The 11171-nt window shown below is 30.9% G+C and overlaps 1 long non-coding RNA gene across 1 annotated transcript; it reads right to left on the bottom strand.

Moving 5' to 3' along the window:
• Positions 1 to 1420: 1420 nt before the first annotated feature.
• Positions 1421 to 10044, bottom strand: LOC111622726. Its single transcript, XR_002756324.1, has 3 exons — positions 9862 to 10044; positions 1594 to 1631; positions 1421 to 1505 (listed from the first exon to the last, which is right to left on the bottom strand). It is a non-coding gene; the product is annotated as an uncharacterized LOC111622726 (long non-coding RNA).
• Positions 10045 to 11171: the final 1127 nt, after the last annotated feature.

Raw genomic sequence — 11171 nt, 5'->3', positions numbered from 1 at the left:
TAAACTGCATATAATTATTTCATGAGAGAACTTAAAATCAAGGAATATACTTGTAGGTACTGTACTTAGATTAAAATAAATTCTTATTTTGTTAGTTTTTTGTTTACTTTTTTTTACAATTTCAAAGTTATATGATGCCACACTTTAAAATTTACCTTTTATTTATAAACTATTTTAAGTTGTACAACCAAATTATAAATCTTCCTTGACTATATCAAGACTGTGTGAAATGAAATTTTATAGCAATGCATAAACAGTATGTAAAAGTTAAGCCTCAGTTCTGCAATAAATATGGAGAGACTATTCTCATTAACACTATTATAAAAGCTGTTAAAAATAGCATTAGGATGGTCCAACATCTGATCTGGATAAAGTTTATAAAAAAATGTAATTGAATCTTTAATTGAAATTGGTAATGAAGTACTGTTGCAGCTGGAAGATGAAAACAACAACAAAAACAGCATCAAGAACCATCAATAATCAACTTGCTAAGCCACCAATTTATACATAAAGGAACTTTATATCCTCTTGAATTCTGCTTTTTGATCTTTAAAGAAACTATTCAAATGTAAAAAAGAGCTTCAGATTTAGGAGAAAGATGTTAGAATGTTCTATTTCTTATCAAAAATTATTACATGAAAAGAAATGAGAAAAACAAACAACTCTGGACATCATCAAGAAATCTTAGATGCTAATAGGAATCTTAGAAAATATGTATAATTGTTTTAAAATAATGTCTTAATGATAGAATAAATAATATGAATTATAAGTCAATCATCACTAATCTGGCATTGTTTAGGACCTGTGGAGTTGTCAATGAGTGAACTTATTAAATCATCAGTAGTTAAATCATCACATAGTTGACTCAACAGCTAACCACCCCATTCTACCTTTAAAACTACCTGTAAATCAGTACAAGTTGGTTAATAAAGAAAAATGGTGTTTGTTTGTATAGTTAAGTTACGGCAATGCAACACTTGGGCGATCTGTCTAGGAGGATGCCTTCCGAGAGGTCTTTTTAAGGGTAACTAGCCCCTATTCAGGAATTACAGACATAGAGAAAACCCAGAAAACTCTATGTGACCAGCCCGTCCTGGCAAGGTGTGAACCTACAACTGAACTCCCAGTGTTCAGGGAATGGAACTGCTTGGCCACTGGTGGGCCTAAAGAAAAAAGAACCATTACACGAAAAGAAGTAAATGTTTAATTAAATTTATAATTCACACAGGCTTTTCAGACATACTGCTGTTGAGTTTTCTTGAAGTTCAACTTTATCTTTTGTTAACAACTAGCAGACAGACTTGACATTGCCCAGGTTAAGAAAAATAAATATATTAATTTTTCAAATGTGGAAAAAAAACTAATGAAATAATGATAAAAAAATAAAATAAAGTTTATATATTTAAATTTTAAGTATACTTACCAGTTAATTCATTTACTTTCTTTAAAATTGATTGAATGTCATCATCTGCTTGTTTTATTGCTTTGCTGTACTGCCCAACACCCTACAAAAACAAATTAAAGAATTTTAAAATTTTGAATATTTTAAAATCTTTTAATGCTAATTTTAAAAAAATCAATTATCATACTTACATAAGTTTTAAGCAGGGCAATGTCTGCTTCATCCAATGCTATTTAAAAACATACATATAACATAATTATTAAACATACAACATTAATTTACATACATTAATTTATTATTTTCAACTATTTAAAATGAAATTATCTATCATAAATTACATTCAAAATAAACATTTACAAACACAAATAACTTTATTTTAATACTTTAAATTTTAATTAAACATTAGAACAAAATACTTACTTTTAACTAATCTCAAAGGTATAAAAATGTATTAAAAAGAACATTTACTAAATATGATTAAAATTGAGTTACTATACAAAACAGTTCTTTTGATTGACATTTCATTTTAAGGAATAGCCAGTCACAAGATATCAAGTTAGAAGAGTATGGCATGTGAGGACAAATTTTTCTGTATAGAAAATTTATTTTTAATCATTCAAAGAATTAGCAAATATTGGATTGTTCAGAAAGTAATTTCATTTTTTACCATTAGAGGAATTAGTTATATTTTTACCAATCAATTTCATTTTAAACCATATAGTCATTATATATTTTGACAGCTGACATTTCAAGGCTTATTTGTAAAAAAGTTTTATGATTCTGTGCAATTGTCTTTTTTTTTGGTGTCCCATCAAATATGAAAAATCAAAAGCAGCATTTTCAGCATATTTTGCTTTTTTATTACCAAAAAATAAACATGCTGTTCAAGCAAGAAAAAAAATTGTGTGATATGTATGGAAATGTGTTGACAGAACAACAGTACCAAAACTGGTTCACAAAATTTTGTTCTGTCAATTTTGATATTGAAGATGCACCATGTTCTGGAAGGCCAGTTGTAGCTGATGAAGATAAAGTAAAGGTGTTGATTGAAGCAAACTGCCACATAACAACACAAGAAATCGTTAAAAGATTAAATTTGTTCAATTGAACCGTTTATGATCACTTGAAAAGACTTTTTCTGTTTCAAAGCTCAATATATGGGTTCCACATGTTCTTAACGACAGATGCTTTCTTTAGTGGGATTTTAAAGAAATTTATTTTTTGAGCTTCTACCAATTTTACAATTGATTCAAAAGTGTACTGCCATCAAATGGACAAATTGAGTGATACCGTCAAACAGAAAAGGCCAGAACTGATCAACAAAAAAGGTATAGTGTTTCACTATGATAATGCCATATCTCATACAAGTTTGGTAACTCATCAGAAACTGTTACAACTTGGATGGGATGTGCTACCACACACTCACCATATTCTCCTAATCTAGTACCCTCAAATTATTATTTGTTCCAGTCTACAAAATTTTTTAAACAGTAAAACATTTACTTCAAAGGAAGATGTCAAAAATCACTTGGATCAGTTTTTTGTAAGCAAAGATCAAAACTTTTATGAATGTGGAATCATGCTACTACCAGAAAGCTGGCAACAGGTATTTGAACAAAATTATCAATATATAATTCAATAAAATATTTATATATTATAAAATGTTTTTTTCCACAAGAAAAAAAAATGAAATTACTTTCCAAACATCCCAATTGATATACAGTAGTTACCATGGAAATTACATCACCAATGGTATCTACCAGAAAGTGTTCAACAGATGTGCAAAATGTTATTTAAACTATAATTGGTATTTGTAATGATAACATATATAATGCAGAAAAGAAATCAAGAGGAATAAACCAAAGAAATACAATTTATTGCATATAATGCTACATTGAACTTAAGTGTTATTTTTACACCACAGTACTAAAACACTTTACAGAATATTCTTAAATAAAAACTGTAGTAAGAATTACACTTATACTCCAGTCTGAAGAATTGTGAAAGGAACATTTTAAGTTACACCATAGTCTTACCAACACTGTTAATGAGTATTGATGCAAGAACTTGCCATTCAAAGTTACAGAGAAAAAATGGTTATCTTAAGTAGGTCTGAAAAAACAACAAACAGTTATTTCTTGTTGCATGGTAGGCATAGTATCCTAATACTTCATAAGGACATCATGAGCCTTAATAACAGCTTTATAGCATCCCAGCAGAGCTGATGAGTTTCCTAGAGTATTCTATATCAAACACATGATACTAAACTCTACTAATACACTACTGCAATTGCTGTTTATTTTCAAGTTTCTTCTCTGCAATTTTTGTGCTCATAATATGCCAGCAGTTCTCAAGTGTTGAGATCAAGTCTGAGATCCAATCAGCTTACACTTCTGACCTGAACCTCTTGCAGAATTTTTAAAAAATCTAAACATGTGACAATTTCAGTGAAAATAACGTAGAGAAAGAACCACTTATACTTTACTCACCATCTTGGCACGGTACAGAGTTTTCCTGGAAAATGCAGTATTTCATGTCACAAAATTGTTTCTTGATTGTTGGAATTAACTTGATAGATAAGATGTGTTTTTAAGAATGTAATTATCATCATTAACAATAAATGATTGATTGGGATTGTATAATCATTTAATCATACAATTACAGCCCTTTTTTTGTTTTGCTTAGTATCTACAAATTAAATATATAAATATTTATTTTATTAACAGTTTAAAGTTGTATGAAAATATTGAAAATAAATTACATAAACTATCCTCAATCAGATTGAGACTATTAAAATAGTTGGAAATTTAATATTCAGAGATTCAATTTGTATAGAAAGGAGAAAAAGGTTTTCTATTTATAATCTATTTATAATTTATTTTGTATACTAGTACTTTCTATGTATTAACAAGGTTTTAATTGTTTTATTATTTTTTCTTTGCGACCATTGGTCAGTGAGAAAGACCACAATCTCTACTGGTTTATTCAGTATACTAGCAGGTGCACAGGACAATTGCATCACTGTAATAAAAAAAATTCCTTTGTTTTTACCTTTACATAATAAGAAAGTCTAAGTCTCTCTTGCTTAGCATCCTATCCATATTGCATTCTAGCAGGCTTGCTTGCTTGCTTGATATGCAAGATGCTAAGAAGGATAACTGCATGATTGGTTATATAATTGACTTAAAACTGATACAACTGACAGAAATAACAAGTATGTTAATCAGCTAAACGGAATTCTTAAATTAAAAATTCTTGAGTTCTATGCACTCTCTCCTCCTCTGTTCCCTTTAAGTAAATCTCTAGCAGTTGTCTCTTATTCTTGGGTGACCAATACAACTAACCTAACCCTCATCCATATCATATAGACCGTGGTATTACTAGGGTTGCCAATGTCCTGTTATAAACCAAACTATCAAGATTTATGGATCTTGTCCAGTGTCCAATTGAGAAGTCAAACCAAATATTGGACAATTTTATCCAAAAATCTTATTAGAAAATTATCATAGTACCTTAGTTTAATGTGATATAATTTTGATTACACTACTTCTGTCTAAGTTTCATGACATTGATTCAAGATAAGGTTTTATCTTTGTTAATGTAAAGTGAGAATTATATACAGGTATCCCTCATTTTATCACTGAAAATTAAAGATATCCTTGTACAACATGACTTCTGGTTTCACTCTAACCCAGTTTTGGAAATCCTCCATACAAAATTTCACAAATTTTAAGTGTAAACTTCATTATTTGATATTTTTTTTATTCAAGTAAGCACACATGTTGTCTCAAGTTTGCCCATGGATCTTAGAATATTGAAACTTTAATATTATTTTGTGCTTTTCATCAGGTTTACTTTAATGAAAATTGATAGGACAACTTGTTATCAAATTGGAAAAAATATTCTATACTGTGCAATTCCAGTTTACACAGGTTTTACTGCACTTTTATCGCAGAGATGAATATATACAACATTTATCTGCAAGCAATATGCTATTTCTCAACAAAATCAGCCAACCAGTTCAGGTATTTATTGCTATGTATAATAAACTTTTTCATCCACTCCTCAAAACTTCATTCCTTTGTTGTAGCAGCCATCCAACAACAGCTTTGCATTCATCATCAGTTGCAAAACAGCAATTGCAGTAACATGTTCCTTTAAACAAAAGATAATATTAAAGTCAGAAGAGGCCTGATTTGGACTGTATGAAGGAGGAACATCTTCCCATTGAAATGCCTGCAGCAAATCCATATTACAATGTGCTATATACAAAGTCTGGGGTTGTAATAGAGAAGAATAGCCTCTTTCAAACTTACAATAAATTTCAGAAGGTGGAACCTATTGGCTCAAAAACTCACTAAACTTCTTTACAAGACCATTCTAATTATATATATTTTTTGGTTTTTATATTTTTCAATATATTTATTTCATTTGTAAAAAATAAAGAAATAATTTTTAATGATACCATAGCCACAATTATTATTTTAAAAAGTTTACATTAGGATTAACAGCGACGAAAATTCAACGCAAAGTGACACGCAACAGAGAAAAATTTCAACACGGGATAGGTTAATATATTTTTTCGTACATAATCGATTATCCGAAAAATAAGTTATCCGAACAAGCCCAGTCCTCAATTGATTCAGATAAACGATGCTCTACTGTATTTACAAAATATTTACGAAGATTATCAACAACAGATTAAAAACACATTAGATGCCACACAACCACAAGAACAGGCTGGCGTTAGAAGCGGTTTCAGTACAATAGATCATATACAAACACTGAATTATTAAGCTGTACCAATGAATATTGAATATAACTGGCAATGGATCATTGACTTCAAAAAGGCTTTCGATTCCATAATCCCCTAGCATTAATAGAGGCTTTAACCAACCAAGGCATTGACAAACCATACATAGAAACTCTAGCCAACATATACAGAGAACCAAAAGCTACAGTAAAAATTTATGATGACGCTCCAGAATTTCCCATAACCAAAGGCATTTTACAAGGAGACTCAATATCACCAAGCTCTTCATGGCAACCCTAGAAAATGTATTCCATAAAATAGACTGGAAGAACAAAGGTATATCTATAGATGGAGAACACCTCAACCACCTAAGATTTGCTGACTATGTCACCCTGATAGCTAAAGATCCTGCAGAACTACAAGCAGTAGTCATTGATTTAGACAATGTTAGCAATGAAATTGGCCTTAAAATGAACTTGGCAAAAACAAAAGTCATGTACAATGAACTGGTACACAATCAAAACAACAATAAATGACATCACACTAGAAACGGTAGTTGAATATATATATATATATTTGGGACAAGTAATATCCAAACCTAGCTCACTACTTCCAGAAGTCAAAAGTAGGATCACACTAGCATGATCNATTGATATATTGTTAATCAATATATTGATATATATTGATATATTAACAATATATATATTGATAATATATATATATATATATACACCTGGAACAAGTAATATCCAAATCTGGCTCACTACTTCCAGAAATCAACAGGAGGATCAAACTAGCGTGGTCTACATTTGGATGAAATTCTGAAATCTTCAGGTCTGAAATGGCAATCCATCTGAAGAAAAGAGCATTTGATAAATGCGTACTACCAGTCATGACTTACGGATGTGAAAGTTGGACACTAAAGAAAGAAATAACAGTGAAACTCCAAGTTGCCCAAAGGTCAATGGAGCAATGAATGCTAAGAATAACCAAGAGAGATCACAAAAGAATAGAATGGATTAGGCGAAGAACCCAGGTAACTGATGTGATCCACAGAATTAAATCTCTCAAAAGGCAATGGGCAGGACATCTGGCAAGGAGGACTGACAACAGATGGTCCACAAGAATCCCAATTTGGTATCCATGGGGAATGAAGAGACCCAAAGGGCATCCATATTTAAGATGGGACTATGACATAAGAAAACAAGCAGACACAACATGGTGGAGAGAAGCAAACGATAAGCAAACATGGGCACAAATGAAGGATGATTATGTAAGGGAGGTTATACCATAATTTGAAATGGTAGAATAAGTTGATGCTGATAATGATGATTAAAAACAAAATGTGCCAATTTTTAATTTGACTGCAGATGTTATAATTTTCCTTGCTAATGTAAATTTTTAAAAAGTTTTAATGCATAATTTAAACAAAAGAAACTTATATTAAAGAATTTTCTTGTAGAGTTAATCTTCAATTAAATTCAAAGTTCTGTTAACCTAGAATGATTATTAGTAGCAAGAATTCCAATAAATAAATGTTTTTATTACTTCTGGAAAGTATAATCCACCTTTAATTCTCAAGCACACGATCATAAAATAGGTTATAACATACATTATGCTATTGTTAATACTAATATAACAAAATTTAAATGAAATGCAACCAAATGTTAATATAATAGTAATTCATTACTATTATTACAGTTTTATTAATGTTTTTCCTTTGTATATGTTAATTCGAGCACGTCAAAAAAGCTATGGTTTTATTAGAGATTCTAGTTGTTAATTTCAAAGTATCCACAACATTTCTTAGATCAAAAATCTGAAATATATCCAATTTTCTTTACACTAAAAATAATTTTATATTCACCAAATGTATAAAATAACAATTTTTGTGCTACTTTCTATTGTATAATCGCACAATACTTGCATTTTTATATTCAAGAAAATTTTTATTCTTCCCTCTTTCAAAATTAGCATATTTCAATTAATACAACTTAATAAAATCATAATAAACTATAGCAAAATAACTTATAAAATTTAAGATAACAACAAAAACCTAACCTAAATATATTCAACACTATAATACAATCATCAGAAACCAATTTCATTATCAATTTCAATCCAAATGTCTATTCATTTCAAACTAAAATTTACTATTCACATCCTTTTATTTTATTTTATTAAAGAAACCCAACAAAATTTTTTTGTATCATTTTTTAATTAGATTTTAATTGATTTTAACAAAACTGAATTGAAAAAGGTTACTATTTTATTTAAAAAAATAATATTCAGCTCTTTAAAGGATGAATTGTATTTTCTATTTACTTAACCATTCATTAGTGAGATAATGCCTTTATGTTGATGCTTTTCTATTAAGATGGAGGACTAAACCTTAATCATTATAAAATTTATTGTGCAGCATACCCAAAAATGGAAATTTGATTGTATTTTTTGGACAGACAGAATAACAATTGTATCGAGATGCAAATTCAAGTTTTTAGATGATTATACATTTGACCCTGATAATATTAAGTAGATATAATAGCAAGGTTGCAGCCAAAGATTTCAACGCAAAAACATCGAGCATAATTCCACTGACATTCCAAACACCATTGTTAAACTTCTAGGCAGGCTTACAGGAAGGCAGCGCTGAATGTCTGACATTTATGTTTTCATGTTGAAAACTTTGGCCGTAACCTCACTATTAATAAATGTAGAACCTATTACAATAAATATTTACCACTAATGGTGCATTATAGCTTCATGGGCCTAGTAAAATTTGTTTTATTAGCCCCTGTACAGTATTGATTTCAGATACTTTGAGGGAATTTTTTTGAGGAAATATTTTCTTATAAAAGGTTGGTTTGAGACCCCCTATTGATTAGGTGAGCAATTGCCCTTTTTGCCCATAGGATAACATTCAATTGTTTACTACTGCTTGAACAGCCAGATGACAGATGGTTAAGATATCAGTCCATCATTCTAGAGCAGTGTTTCTCAACGGGGCGATATCACCCCCCATGTGAGCATTTTTCCATGTTGAGAGGGCAATTAGTAACAATTTATATTTTGGGGGGCAAAAAACAATTTTCTGGACAATATAGTAAAACATTACATTAAGAATAATTAGATATTTTATTCGTTAATTAAACAAATAACATTACACTAGTCACTAGTCTATTCAATGCAGTACGAATTTGGCATTAGCCTTGGCCCTGGGCATCGGAATTTTAAAGTGAAGGGGGCGATACTATGTAATGGTTTTATTGAAGGGGCGACGATTCGTTAGAGGTTGAGAAAGACTGTTCTAGAGACTCGGATCGAATTTGTGGTCAAAAGACCCCAGGTATTTTTCAGGATTGATCAATCACATATATATGTCAAGTCCAATCCCTCACCATTTGGCTGCCCTCATTGTGGGCATGCCAAACCCATGATGGGTATGATTAAGAGGCCCTCTTATTTCCCACGGGGCAGATAAAAAAATAAAACAAATCAATATCTATTTTTACCTGTAAATAATTATATATAATTCAATATAAAGTTAAGCATTCCAGGAGATTTTAATTAAATTTTGTTGATGCTGTGAATTTGTAAAGCAATTGAATTTAAATTTAAAGGTATTATTGCTTAATTTTAAATCATTTCCATGTTCAGTTTGTTGGTGTGTACCATTTATGCCTAATTAATTAAACTCTGTAATCACCTTTAATATTCTCTTCTTTTTCTTCGTCTTTGTCTTCTTTTTTAGTTTTTCTCATATCTTTACCCAAATAATCAGACATTTTCAAGTTATTTGGAACAATACGTAAAATTACACAATGACAAAACAAATTTAGTCTAACCAAAGTTAACACAGATGGCGCTTATTCTTTTCGGCGCTGCGGTAGTTCGGATGCAATCACAATTGGCAACACTTTATTTAGCCAAAAAATCTTTTAGAATTTATTTTAAATAACGTTTTATTTTTAAATACTGTATTTTGTTCTAATTTTTTTTCTTCAATAATCAATGTAGAATAGAATTAATCAATAAAAATATTTTTAAAAACACTTATGTCTATAGCAAGTAAATTTGCCATAGACATAAGTTTCTAACGCCTAAATAGGGGCTAGTTACCCTTTTTTTTTATTTCCGCCTTGTGGGTCCTAAGAGGGCCTCTTTTAGTCTTTTAGCAAGCCCATTATGAGTTTGGCCAGACCCACAATGGGGTGAAGGACGGAGGATTACCCCCGATTACCCCCGGAAAATTCCTGGGGATTTTTCGACCCGTCCGGATTCGATCCCGAGTCCTCCAGAGCAGTAGGCCATCCGGTCGTCGGCTAGTTACCCCTAACAGGCATCCCGAAAAGTATTTCATTTGGCTCTTCGGAGGATAAGTGATTATGCAATAACTTCCATATTAATCCCGATACAATAAATAGGAAATAAGTTCTTGCGTGGAGCACATTGACGTCAAATTAATGACATTGTGATGTACGCTAGATGCTTTACGCAAGAACTTAAATCCAGCTTAACCCTTCAATAAAATTATGAACTACGTGTAAAAAGTATATTGTATTAAGATAGGAAGTTAAGAATAGGTAAGTTATGAAACGTACAAAATAATTTTCTTAAATAATTAAAATATATGCTATTTTATTAACCCAGATATTTGATTTTCTTTTAGTTTTTCACTCTATCCTGCGTGGACACTAAAACCCGGTTCCCACCTTTGGTTCAATGTGTACTTACCGTGTAAGTACACTTTGGACAGAGACGAAATTTTCTCTAAATCCCGTTCTCTAAATTAAGTTCAAGGCCCACCAATGGCCAAGCGGTTCCGTTCCCTGAACACTGGTTATTCAGTTGTGTGTTCGCGCCTCGCCTAGGACGGGCTGGCCACGTGGAATTTTCCAGGTTTTCTCCATGTCTGTAACGCCAGTTACCCTTAAAAGATTTTCCGGAAGGCATTCCCCCTAGGCATGATCGCCCAAGTATTGCGTTGCCATAATTTAATAATAAAACAAACTAAAT

Source organism: Centruroides sculpturatus, unplaced genomic scaffold (assembly GCF_000671375.1).
Source record: "Centruroides sculpturatus isolate CEXI.00-Female unplaced genomic scaffold, Cexi_2.0 scaffold307, whole genome shotgun sequence".
NCBI classification, from domain to species: domain Eukaryota; kingdom Metazoa; phylum Arthropoda; class Arachnida; order Scorpiones; family Buthidae; genus Centruroides; species Centruroides sculpturatus.
The sequence above is the reverse complement of the archived record's forward strand: the minus strand, read 5'-3'. Positions and strand labels throughout refer to the sequence as shown.